Source organism: Planococcus citri, chromosome 1, assembly GCF_950023065.1.
Source record: "Planococcus citri chromosome 1, ihPlaCitr1.1, whole genome shotgun sequence".
NCBI classification, from domain to species: Eukaryota; Metazoa; Arthropoda; class Insecta; order Hemiptera; family Pseudococcidae; genus Planococcus; species Planococcus citri.
Window position 1 is genome coordinate 72,119,233 of NC_088677.1, and position 24,475 is coordinate 72,143,707.

The 24,475-nt window shown below is 36.9% G+C and overlaps 1 protein-coding gene and 1 long non-coding RNA gene across 7 annotated transcripts in view; one reads left to right on the plus strand and one right to left on the minus strand.

Moving 5' to 3' along the window:
• The window catches only part of nrm (neuromusculin), a 593,812-nt gene that overhangs the window by 189,005 nt on the left and 380,332 nt on the right, over nt 1-24,475 (minus strand). The window lies entirely within an intron of this gene.
• Nucleotides 1-24,475, plus strand: part of LOC135831120 (uncharacterized) — a 375,747-nt gene that overhangs the window by 105,131 nt on the left and 246,141 nt on the right. The gene's annotated exons all lie outside the window — the stretch shown is intronic.

The following is a 24,475-nucleotide window of genomic DNA, read 5'->3' on the forward strand; positions in this document are numbered from 1 at the left end:
ACATTTTAACGAACGTTACTCACGATAATTTGTCGTGTTCCAAGTTGTGTTGTTCGAGTTAGTTGTAAACTACTCTCGAGCTCTCCGCTTCTGCTGCTGGCCCGAGCCTACAATCTCCCCTCATATGTACCTACTACTTACAATATACTCGTGCTTGTATGTATTTTCCCTACAGATACAGCATAGTAGTAGACATGAGCGATTAACTTTACACAATTTTTCCTGCTTTAAAATGAAATAAAATTATACATGATCAAAGCATAAATTAAACGTTTATCTATAATGTAAAACTCATACGTATATCGTACCTACTACCTACACGTTAACCACATCCTCTTACCCCCTCCTGGTTCTGCGTAAAACGCCATAGCGAAGAGTAAAATTCCAATTATACTTTCGAGAAAAACGAGTCGCGATAAAGGTATTTCTTAATAGGTCACCCCTTCATCTTCTGAACGTATGTATGTTAAAAGCTCTCTCTCTCTCACCCTTATACCTCATTCTCCTTTGATATTTTAAAGGGTGCTGCAGAAATGAGGCCAAGTAGATGTACGAGGTACCATGTTTACGTACGTTACTGGTACTCTTATATAAGTATATTTCCTTATACGATTTTCTTTTCTCGATGATGCTGCGTAGACCTTATATACTTGTGCCACCTATTTAAGGATTTAAAGTAAGTTACCTAAGTATACGTAGGTAGTCGTCGTTACGGCTCGATGAGAAAATTGAACAAATTTCTCTATCACATTATGACTACCAACCGAGTACTTAATCATTTTTTCTGGCAGCGTTTAATGTAGGTAATTTTGATTTTGAGCTTTGGCTTTGAAAGTTGATGACCGGAAGTTCATGTTGAGAGTTGAAGTGTTTGATTAGCTGAGTCATTTAAACATAAGAAGTGAAAAAAATTGTAGAATTGGTGGCTCAGAATCTAGAAAAGGGGAGTCAGGTGAAGCTGAAATTTTTTATTCGGTTGAAGATTCGTTCAGTTTCAATCCGAAAAAAAATCATTATAATTTTGAACTAATTAAATAACTAAAACCTTTTTTCAACAATTTTCCCTTGAACTAGATTTTTTTAAAAATTATCTGAGTTGAGACAATAGCTCTTTTCATTTTCTCGAACTTGTTAGATCATACAACTTTGCTGGAATTTTTTCATGGGTTCCTCCTGTATGCTACAACCCAACCTCCCAAAGGAAAGGACCCGAAAGTTTTTGGAGTTTTTTTTGCATTTTTTCGAGTATTTTTCAAAAATTGACCCCCCCCCCCCAAGAAAGGTAGAAGGGATTCAAAAAAATTCAAATCATCGAAAAAAGTAGATATGGGTAAATCGAATTATAGGTTTTCAAAAGCCCTAAATCCGGTTCTAAGACCTATTTGAGCCCAAAATTGAAACAGAGTTACTCAGAGAGACACAATTTTTGAACTCATGTTGCATTTTTGAAAATTATCGGGCTTCAAGTCACTTTTGAAAGGTTCAGTTTTGGGTTTGAGAGCAAACCGTCATCAGAACAAGAATCAGCGCCACTCAAAAGTAATTTTCAAAATTTTGGGTTTTAATTCTTTTCATTTTAAAGAACTCAGTTTTGATTTTGGGGTTGAGCGAAGTTCAGAATCAGAATCAGCACCTTCGAAAACCTGTGATTTTAACCCATATCACTTTTTTTCAGCAATTTGAATTTTTTTAATCCGCCCTGTTTTAGGGGGTAGGGACACTTCACCACATTAAAATTTTCTTTGTATAGTTTCTTTTTTGTTTTTCTTTTTTTTTTTCAAAAAAAAAAAAAATGCACCCATTCCATCTGCATTCCAAAATTGAGCCCCTGAGGCAAGCGGATGGAGACAATTTTCAAAAATTTCAATAATTTATTCCAACGTGAGAGTGGACATTTGAGTTTTCGAAGTCGCTGATTTCAATTGTTTCACTTGATTTTACTCCTAACCTCAAACTAATCTCCCAGAAGGGAAGTATAGTTTCCAAATGTTCAAAATTTTGACATGAATGTAGAAATCTGAGTTTTTGAGAACACTGATTTTGAATTCTGATTTCGCCACTGACCTTGAATCAATCAAAATCAGCGACTTCTAAAACCTCAAATTTTCATTCCCATTTCACAATTTATGAAATTTTTAAAGTAAAAAAAAATTATATGGAGGATTCAACTTCAAATTTTTCGAAAAAAATGAGTTGGGTGTCTACATAAGCAAACATACCATTTTAGAAGTGATTAATTCATTTTCGCAATTATTTTGAAATCCATTCGTTTCAATGAAAGGACTACAAAAGGACTTGAAAAATCAAATTTCTCGAAAAAATTGAGCTGAGTGTCCAAAATAAACGTTTTTAGGGGGGCTAAAATCCAATTTTTGGAGTTATTCTCACCCACCTGGTAACCTACTCCTTTTAGTGAAAAATAAAAATGCAAAATACTTTCAAAAAATCAAGTTGAGTTTTGAAATACGGTTTTCAAGTATGCCAAATTCAATTTCAGAGTTATTTTTCACCCCATCTGGTGATTTGGGAAAATGAAAATTCCATATTTTTGAAGAAATTGAGTTAGACGTCTTGTCAATACTTTTTTTGAAAAAAAAATGTAGAATTCATTTCCGAACTTATTTTTGCTGCATAGTTATACATGTTCCCCCTCCATTCAATTTCCGTCAAATTTTAAAAAATGAAGTTGAAAATCGAAGACATATCGTTTGCTGTGTTTTTTATTTCAAGTTTCAATATTAAGGAAAAAATATTCAGTGACCAATGATTTGTTTGGCTTTTAAAAGTAGGAATTAACTTTCAATTCGAGTATTTTTATTTTGGTACTAGTCCCATAATCTCTATAATAACCTTCAAATTTTCGAAAAAAATCACGTGATCCATGGTTTGTTTAGGTTTTAGAGGGGCTGATTCCGAATTTGTACTTCATAAAATAGAATAATAAAATTTTTATATTTCCAAAAATATGAAAATTTCGTAAACGTTAAACATCAGGGAATCGACTTAAAAGGGAGGGGGGGGGGGGTTAACTTCACGTTTGTACATTTTGTTAACAATTTGATATGAGCTCTGAAACTAGAAGAGAGTTCAAGTTCCTCAAAATTCCTGAAAACTATGACAATTTGCCTGATTTTGGAACAATTGATTCATGAATTTGTAACAAATACTCTGATTGGAAGCATGAAAAACTTGGAATTAATTGAAAAAACAAGTTGAAAATCTCCCAAATTTTCACATTTTTCAAAATTCAGCATACTTCAACCCACCATCCTCCTTCCAGTCCTTCCCACTCTTCCTACAAGCCAATTCATTATGGGTTTCAAACGTCCCCACTGTCTTCAAATTTTGCATTACAATTTTCAGTCAAAAAATTGTCTCATCAGACAAATTTTCACAGCTTTTAAAATTTCTGGTCCACACGATTCTCCATATAAGGGGTTCTGTGAGATAAAAATTATTCTTAGAAGTCTTCAATTCATTAGAAAAATCCAAGTTGAAATGATCAGGGTTAAAACTTTCTTACGTAGATACTTCCGGATAATCATTTTCGATCCGGAAACTACTCGAAAAAAAAGTACAAGAAAGAAACAGCAACCCCCAGAGAACCCCGGAATTAAAAGCATCTTCATTTTAGTACAAACCCAAGTTGGTACTTTTTCGCATCGCATCGCATCGCGTAAGTACGTCGTATTTAGAGACCTCGCATCAAGACGATCGTTGTGTTTAAACGAGCGAAAATCACCCTGTACTAACTAATTCATCTATCCCGAAAAACGATCCGCACCATCCATTAATCTCACCTTCGACCACCTACAACAACAGCAACAACAACACCAAAATGGCGTCTAAATACGTTCTCGTTGGCATTTCTACGAACATAGTACGGTTCAGCGATAGCGTACACCTCTACCTACATCTTAAAAAGGAGCCAAGAGGCGAAACACATTAAATAAAATAATTAAGATAGCATCCAATCAAGCCTCAGAATTAATAGGTTTTCGGGTAACAACTCGATTTTCCTTATGGAATACGTTTAATGCATACGTTAGGTAGGTCTATACCCTCTACACTCACATTTCTCCATCTCTGTTTCTCTTCGATACATCGAGGGCTCTTTTTCTCTCTCTCATACACTATACACAGGGCTGGCTGCAGAAACAGAAACGAAGGAGAGAAAAAAAAAGAAAAGAAGAAGAAAAAAACCACTACGGTGAAATTTTCTCTCCTTTCGTTAGAAAAGAAGTAATTAAGGATGCTTTAGAATGAAAAACCCGTTCGGGAAATTGAGTTCAATTCTTTATCGCTTTCTCAATTTCCGGATACCTATGGTTATATAGTACGAGACGAATAAACATAACACCCGAGATGTTGAAATACTTGGGCGTGTTTCTTTCTCTCTTCTTCTCCTCACTCTCTCTCTGTCTCAATCTCGCACACCCGAGTTCCAGAGAAACAAAAAGAAGGCGAGATGAAAGAAAAAACAACTTAGCACCACCGCAAACCGTAATAAAGAACACCTTGATGAACCCCCACCCCTCGCCCATCATCCTTAAAACATGGAACGTAGAAAAAAGCTCAGCCACGTACCTTTTCTTCTCGATGCACATCACTTACACGAGATCTTTTTCATTCCAGTTTCAGCATCAAGATCTTTCTTGGATATCTCTTTTTCCTACCTGATTAAGTAGCTTGGTAGACTACTCCAAATGAGTATCTACTTTTCCAGCATTTCGTTTCACTAAGAATTTCGCGTATTGCTACACATGTCATGCATTCCTAATGTATGTGTCTCTTACACCCTCCCACCCTCCTACCCCTCCAGCACCTTCATCTGCAGAGTACCAATAATATGTTCGAGTCTCCGAGCATATGAAGCAATTAAACATAGTCCTCGAGCACCACATACACACGCGCGTTTCTCTACTCGAATTTATTTTTACAAATTAATTTCGCCTGGTATACACATAAATGTAGCTCTAGCTGTAGGTACTCGTAGGTATAAAGGTTACACAGCATCGAGCTGCTGGCTGCTGCTCTGTGCTCTCGTAGGTGCTTAAGAACAAATGTTACTTTAACACATTTCGCCTCTTTTACAAATGGATACTTGAAGGTAAAACGTAACACGAGTCGACCACATCAGTTAACTTTAATGAGCTAGGTTTTACTTTCCCTTCAAAAAGCATATATTAACCGGATTAAATAACCTGGCCTTTAAATCGCCTAGCTCGCTATATATACCTGATGGTGTGATAGTAGCGAGCAGCCCTCCCAGTAGTTGAGAAAAAAGTGTATTTTTTTTCGTCTCGAGGAGAGATATAGCAGTACATCTACTTCTACATAGCCCCGTAACGATGCCATGCGCCATAATGACTACATAATCCCTGTGGAAAATTAATTTATAAAAATACCAGTCCGTATTCGCCGCGTGTTGTGGAAAAAAGGTCATCCGAAAATATCTAACGAGGGAGCTATCGCAACCTTCATCCAGCCAGAAATTGAACGCTGGTTGAATTTGGTGAAAAACAACGTGTAAAAAAATGCTTCGTACCTGAATTTTCAGCTGTCTGCGTTGATATTTTGATACTTGAAAACTTCAAGCAATAAAAATAGAATGATATTGAACTTTTTTAAATTCAATTAAGGAGTCTTCGAGGTTATAAGATGGTGAAATCGGGGCTCTCTTCAAATTGGATAAAACTCACCTAAGAGGTTAGCCGTCAACTCGGCACCCCTCCCCCATTCTTGACCACAGTATCATGGACCTGTGTTCAAAATATAATACTTTATATCTCTGGAGAAGATGGTCCAAGAGTTTGGAAACATTCACACAAATTGGTCACTATAGGTGCAAAATATAGACCTCTCTTACGAAAAAAATCCACATATTAATTCGATTGGGGGGGGGGGGTCATTCCATGTCAATTCGACCAACGTTTTTGAGTCATGTCTTTCGATTTCGCTCAAATTTTGTTTACAATATCTACCCACCCAATAGATAAGAAATCCGCTATCAGTTTGGTCCCAGTCCCCTCAGGGGGGTGGGTAGGGGAGCTTCCATTATTTTCACATTGTCTCGAGGTACTGATAGATCGAATTGTATGTTTTTGGTAACGCTGAAAACGAATATTTTTGAGTGGTCCCATCCACGGCTCCCAGCACCTCCCCAAGGGGTGTAACCTAAAAAAAAGGTATCGCTGAACACGAATATAGCCGTAGTTTTTCGAATTGACCTCACCCGTGGCTCCTAGAACCTCCCCCAATTGGTAAAAGTCCAAAAAATTGGTCGGAGGCCGCAGATGGGGTCCAATCAAAAATCTAACGTCATATTCGTGTTCAGCGTTACCAAAAACATACAATTCAATATATCACATGCTCCAGATTTTTTTTCGAAAGTTTTGCCCCAAATTGAGGGTGGGGGCGCTCCTCCTCTATTAAGAGATCCCATCTCGAAACTTGAATACTTCGAAAAAGCATCAAAAGGTACATCCATGGAAATTTTTTCAGAATTTTAAACGGTAGCTCCCACTTACAGCGCCATTTTGAAATTTGAACTTTCAAATCTTGAAAGTTTCAAAATGCTTAAAAAGTTCAAAATTCAATACCCTTTCGAACTGTGAAATCAGTTTTTATCAAAGTATCATAGTTTTGGAGGAATGCACTGCTGAAGTTGAGTACCTTTCGAGACAATTAATGTGAAAATAATGGAAGCTCCCCCCCCCTGAGGAGGCTGGGACCAAACTGATTGCGGGTTTCTTATCTACTGGGTGGGTAGATATTGTAAACAAAAATTGAACGAAATCGACAGACATGACTTTCAGAATCGCATTTTTTTGGTCGAATTGACATGGAATAACCCAGAAAATGTCAAAAATTCATAGAAAAATGAGAGAACGTTTCCTCTCTAAGGAAATTTTTGGTATGAAATGGCATTGATAAGGACTCTGCTCATGATTTTTATCAAGTTTTCAAATAATGTATGATAAAATTTCAGGAACTCAGTTTGCAAAAATCTCAAGCATAACTATAGGTATGTCCTTTTTTAGAGTTGGAATTAATTTTACCAACTTGATCAAGTTGGGAAAAATTTCCAACGGAATTGAGAAAAAGTTCTTCTTGAAAAATAGTTATTTTTAAAAAGATTTCGGAAAGGAATGACATTTCAACAAAAAAAATGTCTACTGACTTCAACTTTCAATTTTTGAAGATTTTTGGCAATTTTTTTGGGGGGGGGCGATGTACACAAGAAGGCCAACGTTTTACTTAAAAATATTCTGGAAAGAAAAGAAAAATGTCAACAAAAATGTTTTCAGACTTCAATTCTACATTTTTGATTTTTTTGTCAAATTTATTTACTTATTTAAATTTTTTTAATGGGAGGGGGGAGGTTATCAACACAAGAAATCCTATGTTTTTTGGAGGAGCGAGAAAGCTATTTTCCTTTGAAATGGAGTTACTTAATTTTAGAATTCTGACGCAGAAATAGGAAATTTTAGAATAATTAGGTTCAATCCCAAAAATAGGAAAATATTCGAACTCTGGTGGAGTGTCTGATCAGAATTTTTATAAGAAGTGAAAACATCTGCTACAAGCAGGTATCGAAGAACAACTTAGAACTGAAAAAATTCCTCGCGGGAAGGTTTTTTGAACGAGGAGAGGAAGCACTCAAAAACTAAAAGGAGGGGGGAAGTCAAGGTGTGAGTTCATTTTTTGATTTTGAACAAATTTTATTCCCTGGAATGAGGTCAAATTTCGAGCATTCTTTAGAAAAATTGATAAAACTCAATCCGAAAGCGCTATTTTCAAAATCTAAAAGTTGGGGGAGGGGGGCTTGGATTTAAATTTTTTGATGAAAAAAATGCTCGCATGGTTTCAATTCACAATTTTTGTTTGGAAAATTTTTCAATGGAGGACATAATTATGTAGATACTGAGACAGCAATTTCTTTCGGAAAGGAGGTTGGAAGACCCCTCTAAAAAAATAGGGACCTTGAAAAAAAGAGACAACAACCTCGTTTTTATTTCAATGCATCCTAGATCACGTTGAATATTCAGTCACGAAATCGTTTTTAACCTCCCAATCACACGATACGTCTTTTTCATTTTCCTTTCACAAATTTAATTTTTCAAAGTAATTGATTTATCTTGCTTTTTTGCAGCTTTGGTTGAGGGGCTTCATACAACTTACAAGTGAACCAGAAAAAACTTGGGGTACCGGTTGTGGATTTTTCTTGAAAAGAGGATTAGGTATGGGAGATTCTTTGGAAGAATTCTGCCGCAGAAATGGAAAGTTTTCGGTTAAACTGAATTTTTAAATTATTTTTTGTTTTTTTTTTCAACCAGTATGCAACTTTTTTCGAACTTGGGGAAAAATCAAAAAACAAGGAGCACAACTTCAAGGGGTCGAAACGTAAAAAAAGGTACGTAACTTCAAAATACGAGTAACAGTTACCCTAACACGTCAGCTCTTCGACTGCGAGATAAATATCCTCGGTCTTTTTCGCCCATTCATCGCCTATTCAACTTATCTTCGTCAAACCGCTCATATTAATCAAATTACCGGCTAAAAAATTGTTCTTACGCCGCTATTACAGACCGCCAATATTTCAACTCACTAAAGAATGCACTGCCTATCTCCCTCTTGCGTCTTCCCCCTCGAGTTGAAATTCCATCGCCCTACGAGCTTTTTTCCCGCTCGACTAAAGTACAACCGCGTCATCCATACGCGTAACTCTAACTCGTTAAACTTCATGCATCTGTTCTTGTTGTTAGTGCTGCGACTTGGCGGCAATTTCTTACTTATACCACGCTATGGGGCCTTTTTCACGCAGCACACCCTCAACCCATTAAAAACAACGCAATTATTCGGCTTAACAATCAAATTTGGTCGTAGATTAATGACTCGACGACGACTCGACGTGTCGGGGTTTCGGTCATTAGTTGGCTTTTTATCAGTTTTGCTATGGGCTCGTTTCCGGTCGCCTTATTTGTTCGAGTCTGCTCGTCCGCATATACGTACAACCCTTTTGCATCGTGCTTCTTTGTCACACTCTATCTCGCCATCTCTCTCTCTGCAGTTTGTATAATACATATAAGTGAAAGGGTTACACATACACGCATCGATGATGGAAAAATTATCGAAAACACCCTTCGTGTTTTGTGTATGAAGATACAGAGAGGTGAGGGGGTAGAGGACGAAGTGTTACCTCAGCTAACGTAAATGAAATATTGACATTGCAAATCGCGTCTTCATCGTCGTCGTTTACTCAATGACACGGTGAATCGAAGCGAACAATGAAGGGTTGACGAAGAGAAAGGCAGAGAGGAGAAAAAAACACAACAACACCCACCACGCAAACCATAGATACCGCGGAAAGCTCGCTCGCTCCAATACGTACGATATCGATAAATAAATAAAAGATTATCTTGCAAATCAAAAGTTTTGTTTGAACTTTACCACCGCGTAATGCTTTGCCATTACGACACGTCTCGTCTCATCTCGTCTCGTCCCATCCAACTTATTTCTTTTTCAATCTCGACCACTTTCGCTGGCATGCAAAACTCGCATATATTTTTCTACCATACTCGAAGGGAAAATTTCCTCAAAATATATGCATAAGTAAACACAACTTTCTCTCCTCGCTCTCTCTCCTTGTTTTGCTCTAGACAACTCCTCTCAGACTCCGAGAAGTATGATTACTTAACGTGTGTGTAGTATATGTGCCCAGCATCGACGACGTGCACGTTCGTGAGATTTCAACTTTTACGTACTCCATATACGAGTATAGTATACGATGCTTCTTGAGCTCTTCTTCGCAAAACTGAAACTTCTCAATCGAAAGTTTTTATTTAGTCGGAAAAGATAACGAAACGTTATCTTAAATCTTTTCTCATTCGTCTCATGTTTTTCTCTCTATATGCATATATATGAAGATGATACTTTCCACTCTTATAACTTCTGCGAGTTGAAAAAAAAAATAAACTTTTCACCCTTCTCTTGTCCAAACAACATGAAATACAACGCAAAAGAGTGTAAAAACTTTCATAAAGTGAAACAAGAAAAACCAAAGACTGTACATATGACGAGAGTAAATTATCAGCGTTCAATTCATACGTATCCTTTGACCTGGAAGTAATTCTTGGTTGTTAGTTGAAAGGTATATGTATTGAATCACGTCAGGAGTGCACTGGGACAGTTGTCTAATATTTTGCTTGGTAATGTGTATCAGGGTGAATTGTGACAAAAGTTTTTTGGAGGAATTTGACCAAATTCAGTAGAAGATCTTCATTTTGAGTTGAAAATTGTTCAAAAAACAAATGCCAGCTATGAAGGTACCTCTGGAGGGGAGATATGAGTCCTCAAAGAGGAGACTTTTTGACAAAGTTGTGGTTGTTTCGCCCCAGCCCTTCATGTTTTTGGCTGTTTTTCTCAATGTTTTACAAAAAAGAATTGACACCACTGTATCTCGAAATATTTTTCCAGTTTCAAAAAAAAAAAAAAAAAAAAAATCATCCATCTAAATCACTAAATGTGACAGACCTTCGAATACCTGAAAAGGTCCCCCCTCGTTTGAAAACACTGCAAATTTCAAAAAATATTCTTAATTGAAAATGGTCAAAATTGCTGTTTATTTTTAGCAACCAGCTTTCACATACTTATTACACCTTAATTGCAATTCCATAAAAAATATACTTCTTGTTGGAAAAAACCTAGAAGAAGTTGCGCTAACAAATGCCCTTATCATTTCAAAGAATCTGGTCACCAACGTCGGCAAAACAGAAAAAAAAGTTGTAGGTAGGTTAATTTTACGACCCTCGCGTTAAAAAAATTTACACCATAATTTACATTACTTACAATTCAAATGCTAGTATTTGCAAAGGTATAAATTTTAGTCGAAATACTGCTGTTTAGTTACGGTGTGTGTGGTGTTCTCTACCTATAGTCAGCTACAACCTGCGTAGGTGTGTAGGTTGATTTTACGAGCACACACACATGCATAAGTACATTTCCAGTGTCACGTAATAAGCGCGATATTAGCACATGTCTCGTAACATAATCCTTTTATTTACCTTAAAGGGGTACGGCTTAACTAAATGAATACAATTTGCGCGAAATGATTACGTTATAAAGTTATACGCGAAAGGTTGTTCTCGAGTATTGAGCCGACAAACAACTTTAAATTATACGTCTTTCAAATGATAGAATTCTTTGATATATAAAACGACATCGTGTAAGTCGTACAGTCGTCGACTGTGTAGTGTACCATGATTCGCACACATAGATACGTAGAAAGGTGTACAAGTAAAGTACACTTACACACGTATACCTACGTGAATCTTGCGGCAAGATTTCTCTATTTTACATCCCTCTCTCGGATGCCTGCCTGCCTGCCTGTTCTTTTAGCGTGCGAACGTTTCATTGTAGTACACGAGCTTTTATATTACTTACTCATAGTACAGTGACGCGTATCCATTTCATAATTAAGATACGCTTTTAATTAAGACGTACCTATATATGGAAACGTACATTCGTACAGGGTGCTTAAGAGGGTATTACGAATCGAAATTCCACTCGAAGACCATGTAAGAGTAGTAAAGTGGAGAGGTGAAGATATTCTGCCACGAAGTTTCCTTCACGAGTGCGATGACGGAGCCTGAATGCATATTGAATGGTCTACTGTGTCTGGGGAAAAAGCTCTAGGACTCGAAATTGGCAGATTTTTAGAGGTAGCATGACCAAAAAACACAAATTTTCAGCTGCTCGTTCATCTTTAATCTTTCTCAAAGCACCAGTAGGTAAGGGTGAGACGATGAAATCAACATTTTCATCATCGAATTTAAAAAATATACCTACTCTTAAGGTTGGTTTTGATGTGAAACCATCTCAAATGAATTTTGGATCGATCTCCCCCCCCCAAGTAATATGGCAATAAGTAGGTGCTTTATGAGTTCAAAATTCAATACCTACTTTCCATCTCTTAAGGGCCTAAGAAAAGAAGATGACTGAAAAATGTTAAAACTTTTACAAGCAATTATTTTCTTAAGAAATTAGATTTTAAAAATTAGTAATTTGTAAGATTGTAAAAAAAAGTAGCAACAGGTTATACTCGTACTCATTCATGCACAGTCAAACCCCTCCACAACAAGCAGGATTTGTGAGAGGAAGAGGAACTAGGAAGCAGATCCTCAACCTCACCCTGCTGATTGAGAAAGCATGTGAATACAATGCACATACTGTGCTATGTTTTGTAGATTACAAGAAAGCATTTCTTTGTGTACAATGGCAAAAGCTGTGGAGAATTCTATGTACTTGAGATGGGTGCGCCAATACATCTGGTGTGGCTGATAAAACAATTGTATGAGGGGAGCATAGGCAAATGTATGAATTAACAGAGAAACAATGTCAGCGGAATCTCACCCATAGAGATGAGTACAACAAGGCTGCATTCTATCCCCACTCCTGTTTAATCTATAAAAAGAATATATGAGGAGGTTGGTGACAAAGTTAGACAAACGCCATGTAGTTAGTTTTGAGAAAATTGAGGTGTTTTTATCAAGTACAAAAATACACAGCGCTGAATTTTCTAACTTAGCATAAAGTGTGGATGAAGTCGAGTATGGACTTTTAAAGGATTTTTAACGCTCTTTTCATTGCCGAGGTCCGTTGTACCCTTTTATGAACTATTTTGTAAGTAACGGACCTCGGCAATGAAAAGAGCGTTAAAAACCCTGTAAGAATCAATACCTAACTCAATTTTTTTGGAAATGGCGTTTGTCTAACTTTGTCACTAGCCTCCTCATATAATTCACAATTATCGTGATATCACAGTCCTAACAACTTGCAATCTTTTCCACTAGAATCGCTAAAGTGAATGCGAAAAATCAGACACTGCGCATGTCAAAACTGTGGGTGGAGTTTACTTCCAAAAGTCAACACCTCCCTCCAGTTTTTAGTGTGAATTTCTTGTTGCACACTAGCGATCCTTACAGAAAAGATCACAAGTTGTTGGTATCATGATATCACGATAATCGTGATCATCGTTGTTGTAGTCACGATCCTTTACAGGAGCTAGCGTATACTTCCATCTATATCAGCTGGTTTCTATCATATGTGATAGTTTCTTTCAGGGTCTTACAGGGAGAGTTGGTCGGTGAGTTTGTTGTTAACATCTCCGACCATTTCCTCCCTCTTGTAGTTTTCCTTGAATTTTCCCCTGTACTGCTAGCATGAAAATACCGTTTTCTCATATTTTATGAGCTAAATACTTTGGCTTTCTATTCTTTATATCTTCTACTACAACTTTCCGCTCCTCTCCTATTCTTGCTAATGCTTCCTGGTTGGTAATGAAGTCCTTCCATGAGGTCCGTAGTAGCCTTCGATAGCACCACATCTCAAAAGCAGATATTTTCTTCTCGCATTCTGTACTCATGGTCCATGTTTCACAGGAATACTTTAGAATGGTCCATCCATAGCATCGCATAATTCTCTTTCTCAGAGCTAGACTCATTGTTCGATTTCCCAGCACATTAGCTACAAAGGTTGTCCGGAAACAACTGAGACTGGTGCTCGCGTTTGAACACCCTTCTACCTAGCGACTTCGTTAGTATCTCATTCGAAAGCTCATTAAATTTCCTACAAAATGGTATAACAATTTTTTTCCCAACCTCGCATGAAAAAAAATTACGGCGTTTCCCGCGCGACCAGTTAGGCGCCACCCTCCAACTTTTTTCAATCAGCTGTGATTCACGAACCACGTGGTCTATCGATAAAATTAGAAAACAGTTCGATAGAAAATTCTTTCCTCCACAACATACCAAAATTACAAGGTTCTAGCTGCATTATTCAGGGAGCAACGGCGATGCGCGTTCGGTGTAGCGATAAAAATTGTCAGTTTTTTCAGTGCTTTTTTCAGTTTTGTTAACGCTTGACCGCATACCGTTATTCTCACCTCAAATTTCTTGGGAAAGTTCAAAATAACCGTTATGCCACATCCAGAATATTCACTGGGTTTATCCCCGTGCAATTTTTTGTTGTTTCCAATGCTGAAACATTTCCTTTGAGGTAAACAGTTCAATGAAGATGATAAAGTCGTCAGCGCATGCTAAAAGTTTTTCAAAACGCTCAAACCAACAGATTTTCAAAATTTTTTTGATAAATGGATTACCAGATGAATGCTGTGTATCAATAATAACTGCAACTATTTCGATAAGTTATAAATTATGCGAATAATAAACGTTTTTCGATCATTGTTTTTTTTTACTGATAAAAACTTGGAGGGTGGCGCCCAACTGCTCGCGCGGGAAACGCCGTATTTTTTTTCACGCAAGATGGGAAAAAAATTTTTTATACCATTTTGTAGAGAATTGAATGAGCTTTCGAATGAGATACTGATAAAGTCGCTAAGTCAAAGGGTGTTCGAACGCGAGCACCAGTCTCAGTTGTTTCCGGACAACCTTTGTAGGTTGTTAAAGGCGCTTTTTGCCATTCCAATCCGTGATTTAATTTCTTTATGATCTCTACCATCATTATTTATCAGCGCTCCAAGGTATCTGAATTGATTTACATTTTCAATTTCTTGAGTTCCAATGTTGATTTTGACCTCCTAGGGAAAATTAATCGATTGCTAGCATCGGTGCCATCCCCACAACAATATGACCAGTTTTATGAAATGTCTGGATGTGGTTAGTGCAAAATATGGCTTGCTGATAAATAAAGCGAAGACAAAGATCATGATTGTGAATCCACCTGATAACATCTTGCCTGAAATCCAGGAAATTGAAGGAATCAAAGTGGTGAATCAATTAGTGTACCTGGGATCCATTGTTGATAACAAATAAGGCAGTGAAGCCAAGGTAAGACACAGAGTTCAAATCACACCAAGCGCCATGTCTCGCTTAAAGAAGAAATGGTCAGATGCAGCAGTGAGCAAGGCTCTGAAGGTAAGGCTCATACACGCTCTGGTTTTCTCAATTGTTCTTTAGGTGTCAGAAATCTGGACAATACGCGCGGGAGACAGAAAAAAAATGTATGTGCTTAAGATGTGATGCTGGAGGAGAATGCTTCAGATCCCATGGACAGAGAAGAGGACTAATGTGTCCATCCTGGGGGGGGGGCAGATCAGTGTCCAGAAGAGGTTGTCAGTAGTGGTACTCAGCCGAATCCTCAAAATCTGGGAACATGTCACAAGGGCAGATGTGATGGAGTCCCTGTTAATTCAGGGCAAGGAAGAGGGAACAAGAAGGCGTGGACACTCTCCCACAAGATGGACAGACTCCATGTGGAAGGCCATTGGAAGCAGCTTCCCAGCATGTGTCAGGAGCACCCAAAACAGAGACAGTTGGAGGGAGCTGGTGTATCCCATCACAGAAATGGCTGCCGTTGCATCATAGTCATGATCATAGATATAAAATATTAAACAGAATCAGAAACTCATGTTGCTAAAATTCTTTACCTCTGAAAAATCCGACCAATCAGAGTTTTCACATCCTGGCGGCAACTATGAACTAACCAATCAGAGCCTTCACCCCGAACAAACACGTGCGGTCTACACAATTTGTGATTGGTTGATTTTTTTGCTAAACTTTTTCCTGTACATTTTAAATGGAAGTGTGTGATCCAGTTCAGTATTTATATCTGTGGTCATGATATCCTCTTAGGGGTGAAACGGCACCAAGAAGAAAAACTGGTTGCTGATTTCAGTGATTTCCCTTAGGGGTGAACTAGCACCAAAAAGAAGAAAAAAACTAGGGAAGACTGGTAAATAATTATACAAGTAATTTTTGGTAAATGATCAGTAATTTTTTGGTAAATTGCCAGTAATTTTTAGTAAATTACCAGTAATTTTTGGTAAATTACCAGTAATTCTTGGTAAATTACCAGTAATTTTTGGTAAATTACCACTAATTTTTGGTAAATTACCCACCATTTTTAGTAAATGACCAGTAATTTTTGGTAAATTACCCATAATTTTCAGTAAATGACCAATAATTTCTGGTAAATCACCAGTTATTTTTTTAGTAAGTGACTAGTAATTCTTTGGTAAGTTAACAGTAATTTTTCAGTAAATTACCAGTATTTTTTGGCAAATTAAGGAATCAATAGATAAAACTACTAAAATTGTAGGTTCCCATCAAACGTTCAAAAACGACTTTAAAATATTCAAAATCCATTCCTCAACGTCCCATACATCGAAAAATTATCAAAACGAAGTTCTGCGCCAGGAGTTCTCTCCCCAAGACCAGATGCTTTCGTGCATACCTCTGTACGCGGCCCGAATAACGTAAAAATTCAAATAATTCCGCCGAGATCGTCCATCCTTGTCTCTTTAATACGATTATCGTCAGTATTTTGAAAGTTGCCGATCGCCTTGTTGTTTTTCTCTCAAGGAGACGACGACGACGACGACGAGGCCAGCGACGCAGAAAGGTAAATTTTCCATCGTCGTGGCGAATTTTGACTCGAGATGTTCTTTTTTCTCAATGCAGTACCCTGTACTTCGACTCTTCCCATCTTCTGTATACATCGACGAGTTAAACTTTGGCATAATTTAGCGTCGACTATAGAATGATTTATTCGAAATCTGTTCGCCTCACGACGATGGATGTTGCAGAAGATGGAGTGATTGAGGAGGGAAAGGAAACGTGCATCGATAACACACCGACAGGTGAAATACTGCGAATAAAAGAATTCGAACGTTGATTTAAAATAAACTTCCATCCAGAGCCATCGCAACGGCACGGGGGTTATTTTTTTATTATTCGATGTCTATTTAAAAAAGAGTGAGAGAGAGTTAGAGAGTTTTGCACCAGGTGCAGGTTGGGGTAAGGGAAGGCAATCGAGTATAGCCAGTTTGAATTTTTATTAATCTCGAGTATACTACGTACTACGAAGCTGAATATTTGTTATAATATAATTTTTCATTGCCTCTCTACAAAATCTGCTGGGGGTTTTTCTCCCTAGCGCGTTTCTTTCGTATATTTTTTTTTCTGCCAACATCATCAATGAGGAGCGAATAACGTACCTATGATGGAAAGAAAAACGCAGCGAGAGAGGAACGAAGAGGGATTAGCTACGTTCATAAATTCGACATTTCCTCGCTCCGGCATGACGGCATCGCACAGGCACCGTTTACCATAAATTTCGTTAAAAATTCCTAACACGTTTAAAAAGAAACTAAAAATGAAAAAAAAAAATGCCAACGAGAAAAAAAAATATACAAAAATACATCGTCCCGACACAGTAACAGCATTACCACCAAGCCGTGGAAACGTCAAACAAGAAAGTTTTTCAAAACGTGATTTTCGCTACGCTTTTTAATTAGAAAAATAAAATAAAAAACCCAGCCAGAGCCACGACGACGATGAAAAAATATAGAACAGAAAAAAAAAACAAATGACACGGGTTTTACATTTATATATATTTTACAAGTCGTCCTCGTCCGTGGTCCGTGCAACGGATACTTTTTTTTTATGGTATAAATGAGAGTTGTTATGTCACTCGTTCGTTTTCTCTCTCTGTTTTTTTTTCGTTCCATTTTTTCTCTCCGAATGTTGCGGTGGTGTTGTTGACGGGTGCGAAAAAAAAACCTATATAGATGTTGTAGGTGTCTCCAACATCTCATTTAAAATCTCTGATGGCCTTAGTTGCCACATATAACACGTACCTAGTGCATGTTTTTTTACCATAAAACTTTTATTTGTGACAAGTGCCAAATGTCGAGTATCATTTATGCAAAGGTTATACTACAACGAGAAAGGGCGGGAAAACCGACGTTGTGCAAATAACACGTTGTGTCGGGGTGGTCTGTTGTCGCGCTTGTCGCATTCCTCTACATTTATATCAACTTTTCACCTTTGGACAATTGGCTGAAAAATAATGCAGGAATATCCTAGCTCTTCAACAACGTGGTGTAATAAGTTTAACACCTCGAATTTGCAATGCATGACACAGGTCAACAATTTTTATTATTTTTGTTTATGACTGGGTTGAAAACATGACCCTCTGGGGTATGGAATTTTTATTCGCCAAATTTCAGATTTCAACTTCAATTTGATCCAATTTTGATTTTTTGAAGGGATTGGCCAGATAAAATTTGAAATTCGAAGTTCTCCGAAGACTGAAAACCACAAATTCATCAACTGAAATCTGTTTTAATAGAAAATAGAACATCAATTGTGGAGCCCTCCTGGAAAAATTTAATTTTAATTATTTATTTTAAAGATTACATTGTACAAAGATGATTACCCAATTTACCTCTCAATTTTCCCTTTTTTCAATCGAAAAAAAATCTAACAGGAGTTCTGAGCTCCATAGGTACTTTTCCATTATCGATAACACAAATCTACATATTTTTATAGACGACCCCTATCAGCATAATATTCATTTCTCCCTTTGATACGCATACCTTATACGAATTAATGTTCCAAAAAGAAAGGCTCAACTACCTAATACCTATCAAAGCAATGAATAAAAAAAAATAGAACCGCTCCAAGCCAAATTCCCCCCTCTTTTGTCAAATAAAGGCCTACCCAATCGGCTCACAATAAAACAAAACCAGCGAAACTTGTTGCACGACGATGAAGTTCTGTCGTAAAAGACGTTCGCATGTTTGGGATGGCATGACGGCAGCTTGTATTACCACCAAAATTTACATACACGTATAAATATTTACAGCAACGAGGAATATTTTCAAAGCAATCGTCCACGAAAGCACATACAGTCGAGCAAAGCTGTAAATAGACAGAAAAAGGGGCATGAAAAGTCGACGTCGACGTATGCAAGTTAACCAGAGGGTTGTGGACTATGATCGTAAAAAGTATCGTATCGTAGTAATAAATTTGTTGGAAAATTATCAAATTTAACGCGATAACTGCAATAGGCTATACTCGGAAGTGTCCTCGTAAACCTCCCCAATACCGCTTTGGATAATTTAATTTTCATTTTGAGTTCATCATTATGTGTAACGTATTTTTGTTTCCTATGTTTTTTTTTCGAGCATGAAATAATAGACTACATTTTGATGATTAAAATCAGACAGAAGAGGGACAAGTGGAGTATTTTTCACCTGGAGTCATAAATTCCAACTGAATACAGTTGGCCATATAGTTACACGTTACACACATTATTTTTTTTAAAAATTATATTATATTCTGTACATCGCACGAAGGATTTCATCATTCAAAGTAAAGAATTGACTGTGATGGAGGAAGAAGAGGAAAAAAGCTCTAAAAATTCCAAAAAGAACATATTCATTTACCTTTCATTTCAGTCTTCGCCAAACAAACGAATAGTAAATTAATGACGATGAAAATGTAACGTTCATCAGTTGCAAGACGAAACAAACCCAGAAATATTACCAAAGCAGATTTACTCTACATAATATTGCAATATTTAAACCCCTTCTATACTCGCCCATATATGTATTGTATACCATCTACCATCTGTGTTATACGTAGGCTCACTATTCCAAGGTAGGGCGTCACGTCAATCCATCTACACAAGTATTGACTGCAGGAGCCAGATGAGAATGCGGAGTCGCTGAAAAACAGTTTTATAAAATACCATTTCCTTATCGCTACTATTAGCCATCTACTCTGCTTTAAATCGTTTACATTTCATATACACAACCCTCTGATTTAATTGGCCGACTCGGGCGATAAGTAGCGAGTTCGGCGTCTTTTTCGCGAGGGTTGGAGTTCGCTCCCTTTTGGGTTTCCGAAGCCGATATTATTAATCGGTAATTTAAATAATTAAAAAAAAAAATGTGGGAGTAACTGGTATCGTGACCTAGCTCGTTTGCTAAGGGATTTCTGAGCGTAATACAGTAGGGTGTATTGTATGGTGAAAGTTGACGCAGTGATGGCTGATTTTCGTGATTGAAAAATGGGAACTATTTGTTGACAAAAAGTAATTTTTTGAACTATCTACCAGTTTACAGAATTCATTTTTCAGCTCTTTTAATTCTCATAAATTGGGCAAAAACTCATCTGATCAAATTTTGCTCACCAAATTTTCATCAGTCCTTTTAAAGTTTCCTCCCATCAGAGTTTGTTTACACGCAAATTTTCAATTTGGTTATCCTATTCCTCAGACACCTTATAAGTCCACATAAGGGTCATTATCAAATCAGATCGGTTATTTTTATGCATTAAAAAGACGGAAAACCTCTATCATCAGCTCCCCAGGAGGGTAAGAGTATTTTCTATCCAGTAATTCGAGATTTATCAATCATCATAATACCCAATTCTAAAGAGTGATCGCTTCGAACTGCTCAAAATTGGAGAAAATCTGTTCTCAGCGTTTCAAGATTAATTTAGAGCAGTTCCAAAAACATTTGATAAAAATTTCAAAAGTTCAAAGTTGAGCATTTCTTGAAGCTGAATTTTTAAAAGCTTGTCAAATTTCGGAACTGTGATCAAAAAATTTGAAAAAATTCTAAGAAGCATGCACTTTCATGATAAAAGTATACAACTTTCGTGATTGGATTTGCAGAACCGTAAAAAGAGGGGAGAGGGAACCCCAAAATTTTGCTCAAAATATGAAAAAGTGTAAAATATCATGTGACATATCGTTTCATAGGTTTTCGAAGGCGCTGAATACAATTAATATCGAGTATTTTTTTTTAAAATGAGATTCCTACTTCGCAACATTTTGGCTAAAAAACGAGATTTTTACCTAGCAAATTTTCGGAGGGAGGAATCAAACCATTTAGAGCTACATAGGTATTGCAAAAAAACATCAATTTTTACCAAACTTTTAACAAAAAAAAACGAGACTTTATGGAAATTTTGATAAATTGCGAGAGTTTTTGCTATTTTTGGCTGAATGCGAGGCAATGAAAATTCAAAAAGACCTAATTTTAAGTAAAATTTTGCATTTTTTTGACGAATTCAAAATTGTTAAAAAGTTACAATTGAATCGGTGAGAATAGAAAGGGGCTAAGTCCATTTTCGCAGTTTTCAGGATTAACAAATAACTGATTTATTCGGAAATCTAAAATTTTTGGTAAACATGCTTAGGGTCATTGAAAGAGAACCCCAAGACACAATTTTTAGCACAGTTTCGAAAAAAAATATTCACGTGCGCCGGCGCTGTTGCTGCCTAAACAAATGGGACTTAACCCCTTTCTGCACTCAATCACCAAAATTTCTCTTGAAATTGCTCGGGCACGAATGGAGCTTGATTGTACATCTAAGTACATCACTTAGACTGCTATTTCGTTTAAATTGACCAAAAACCCCTTGAGGTATAAAACTTTTTGCCGAAGTTGATAATTTTTTCGTCTTTTTTCAGTACAGAGATTAACTTGAATTTCAAAAAATGGTCTTCTCGAAAATGTTTGTTATTTTTCAAGGAACTTAAAATTTTTTTTTTTTAAATCATAAATGCAGATCCGCCTTTTTTCTGCGCTCAAATACCAATTTCCCGGCAGTTTTGCGGAAATTTGACATCACCAGTCGATCCGCCGTATTTCAAAACCCACATACCCGTGAAAATTTTTTTTCTGAAATATCCCAGTTGACCACATGCTAGCAAAAAGCTAGCGTTTTATTCGCGTTTTGATAAGTTGCTAGCAATTTACTCGCTTTTTGTGGCCAGCAATAATTATCTCGCTAAAAGTAAGCGATTTTCTTGCAGTTTTTCGCTAGCAAATTCAATTCTAGCAATTTTCGAGCTGTTTTCCAGCGACTCTCAGCTAGCTTTTACTTCACTTTAACTTGCTCGCCTTATGCTAGCGTATTACTGGCGGATACTTGCTCGCAATTCTATGCTAGGACAGTTCAAGCAATATTCTCGCATATCTCAGCTAGCTTTTACTTCACTTCATACATGCTCGCCTGATGCTAGCGTATCACTGATGGATACTTGCTTGCAATTCTATGCCAAGAAAGTTCAAGCAATATTCTCGCATATCTCAGCTAGCTTTTGCCTCACTCTATACCTGCTCGCTTAATGCCAGCGTATCACTGACTAATATGTACCTGCTCACAGTTTTATGATAGGAAACTTCAGGTAATATTCTTGCATCTCTGAGCTAGCATTTACTTAGCCATCTGGCTCTAGAAAAATGTAAGCATATCTCTAGTTTCTGCATCTGGTGACTTGGCGTTTTCTTTGTAGTCAAATGATAGGAACGTGCTACCAGATCTTACGCATTTCTCACCAATAAACCTTTTTCTGCTTTATTTATTGTAGCAAAATGCGAGCAAGTATCTTTTCCATCCCTCAGCGCGCATACAAAAATCATTAAAAATATTCCTGCATATGACAATAAGAGTAATTGCACCCCCCCCCCGCGCCGATCTTCCGGGGCAATTTTTTTCTTAAAGGGGACAACAAAATTTCATCAAATGGACATGGAAAGCTGTAGTTTACTCTACACTCCAATTTTAACACCCTCTGACGACGACTTCAGGTGGGGTGGGTTCAAGTCATTTTAGAGCCTCCAGTAGGCTTTTGAAACTTGAAATTCCCACAACATTAATTTATCAATTGGAGTTGGCAGTTGGCAAGCTGAAATTTACTTCGCAGGTTTCAAATGGTTTTGAAGCTTCCAGCTACTTTCAGGAAATTCCAATTTTCCAAAAAATGGCATACAACCTTCGAAAATTCGCTGGAGGCTCCAAAAGAACTTGAAATCCACAAGCAGTCGACTTCGTAGCCTATTAAAATTAGTTTGCAAAATGAATTTCGACTCTCCATCTCAGTTTGATGAAATTTTGTGAAAATTCAAAGTTTCAAAAATCTGCTGGAGGCTTCAGGAATTTTCAAAGAGTCGCTGGAGGCTACAAAACGACTTGAAATTCACCTAGTTTTCAGAATAAATTTGAGCTTTACAATTTCAATTTGAGTTTCAAAAATCTGCTGGAGGCTCCAGAACTGCTCAAAACAAGTTGAAACCGTTTCCCATCGATTTGGCATGTCGAAAATAGGGTATATCCCAAATTTCAGGTTTCTTGGTCAATTTGGTAAAATTTTGATTTTTTCTCACATTTTGGCCAAAATTTGATTTTTGAAAATTCCCCAAAAATCGAAAAAGGTACTTTACCACTTGAAATTTTGTCAGGTGATGAATTTTTGCATGATCTTTCGATCTACGTTTGTAAGGTTTGAAAAAATTCGTGCATGTCCTATGTTGAAACGCGAAATCTGCGATTTCGGCTGACCTTTCAATCAAAATTGCCGCCATTTTGTAAGTAAGGCCAATTTTTTTTCAGCAAGTTTGCTTTAAAATGTTCCTTAGGATGTCCCCTTTAAGGAAAAAGTTGTCTTGGAGGATCGGCAGGGGGTGCAATTACTCCCATTGCCGTGGACTAAAATGTTGTTCAAATGTTTTTGAAATTTTTCATTTTCATGGTTTGTTTGATACTTCATTTTCAAATTTTAAATTTTGACAATTTTTCTATTTAAAAAAAAACTTCATTTTTTATTTAATAAAGAGATTTTTCAACCTAAGCGCTAGCATAATGCTAGCAAATTGCTAGCGTCGCTCTCTCTCATGGTATAGTTTGCTACTCTTAGATAAAGTGTGTCATCAAGTTGAATATAAGCTCAAGGTGGTATCTTGTTGAAAAGTAAGAAGAGTGACATCACTCTTCTTATACTATCCCAAGATGCTAGCGTTATGCTAGCTCTGAGCTGGGACAGTCGCCTAATTTTTGGAATTTCCTGGAAAACTACCACCTGTTAAAGGTAAACACCCAGAATTTAAAAAAAATTAATTAATAGTAATTACATTACTGATCAAAGTTTTTCTACACTAGCAAAATGCTAGCTTCTTGCTAGCATAATTTGCGCTAGCGTGAATGGTGCCGGAATATGAGACACTTTTTGCAAAAATTGCTAGCAAATCAGTCGCGATTTAGTCGCATGTACTTAGCAGAATGCAGAGCAAAGTGCTAACAAAATGCTAGCTTTTTGCTAGCTTTGTGCCAGCTTTGTGCCAGCTACGTGCTAGCTATTTGTGCGCAATTCTGCTACTCTAATGCGACCTAATCGCAACTGATTTGCTAGCATTTTTTGCAAAAAGTGTCTCAAATTCCGGCACCATTTACGCTAGCACAAAATTTGCTAGCATTTGGTCAACTGGGATAGTTACTTGGTCCCTTTCTGTTCTCACCGATTCAATTTTTGTTAGCATTGCTAAAAAAAGTCTTGTTTTTTGCAAGGTTTGTCAAAATTGTCAAAAAGTTCCATTTTTCCCAAAAAGTGTCAAAAATTTCCATTTTTTCCCCAAAAGTGTCAAAAAGTTCCATTTTTTCCAAAAAATGTCAAAAATTTCCATTTTTCCCCCAAAAGTGTCAAAAAGTTCCATTTTTTCCAAAAAGTGTCACAAACTTCCATTTTTCCCAAAAAGTGTTAGAAAGTTCCATTTTTCCCCAAAAGTGTTGAAAAGTTCCATTTTTCCCAAAAAGTGTCAAAAATTTCCATTTTTCCCCAAAAGTGTCAAAAAGTTCCATTTTTTCCCCAAAAGTGTCAA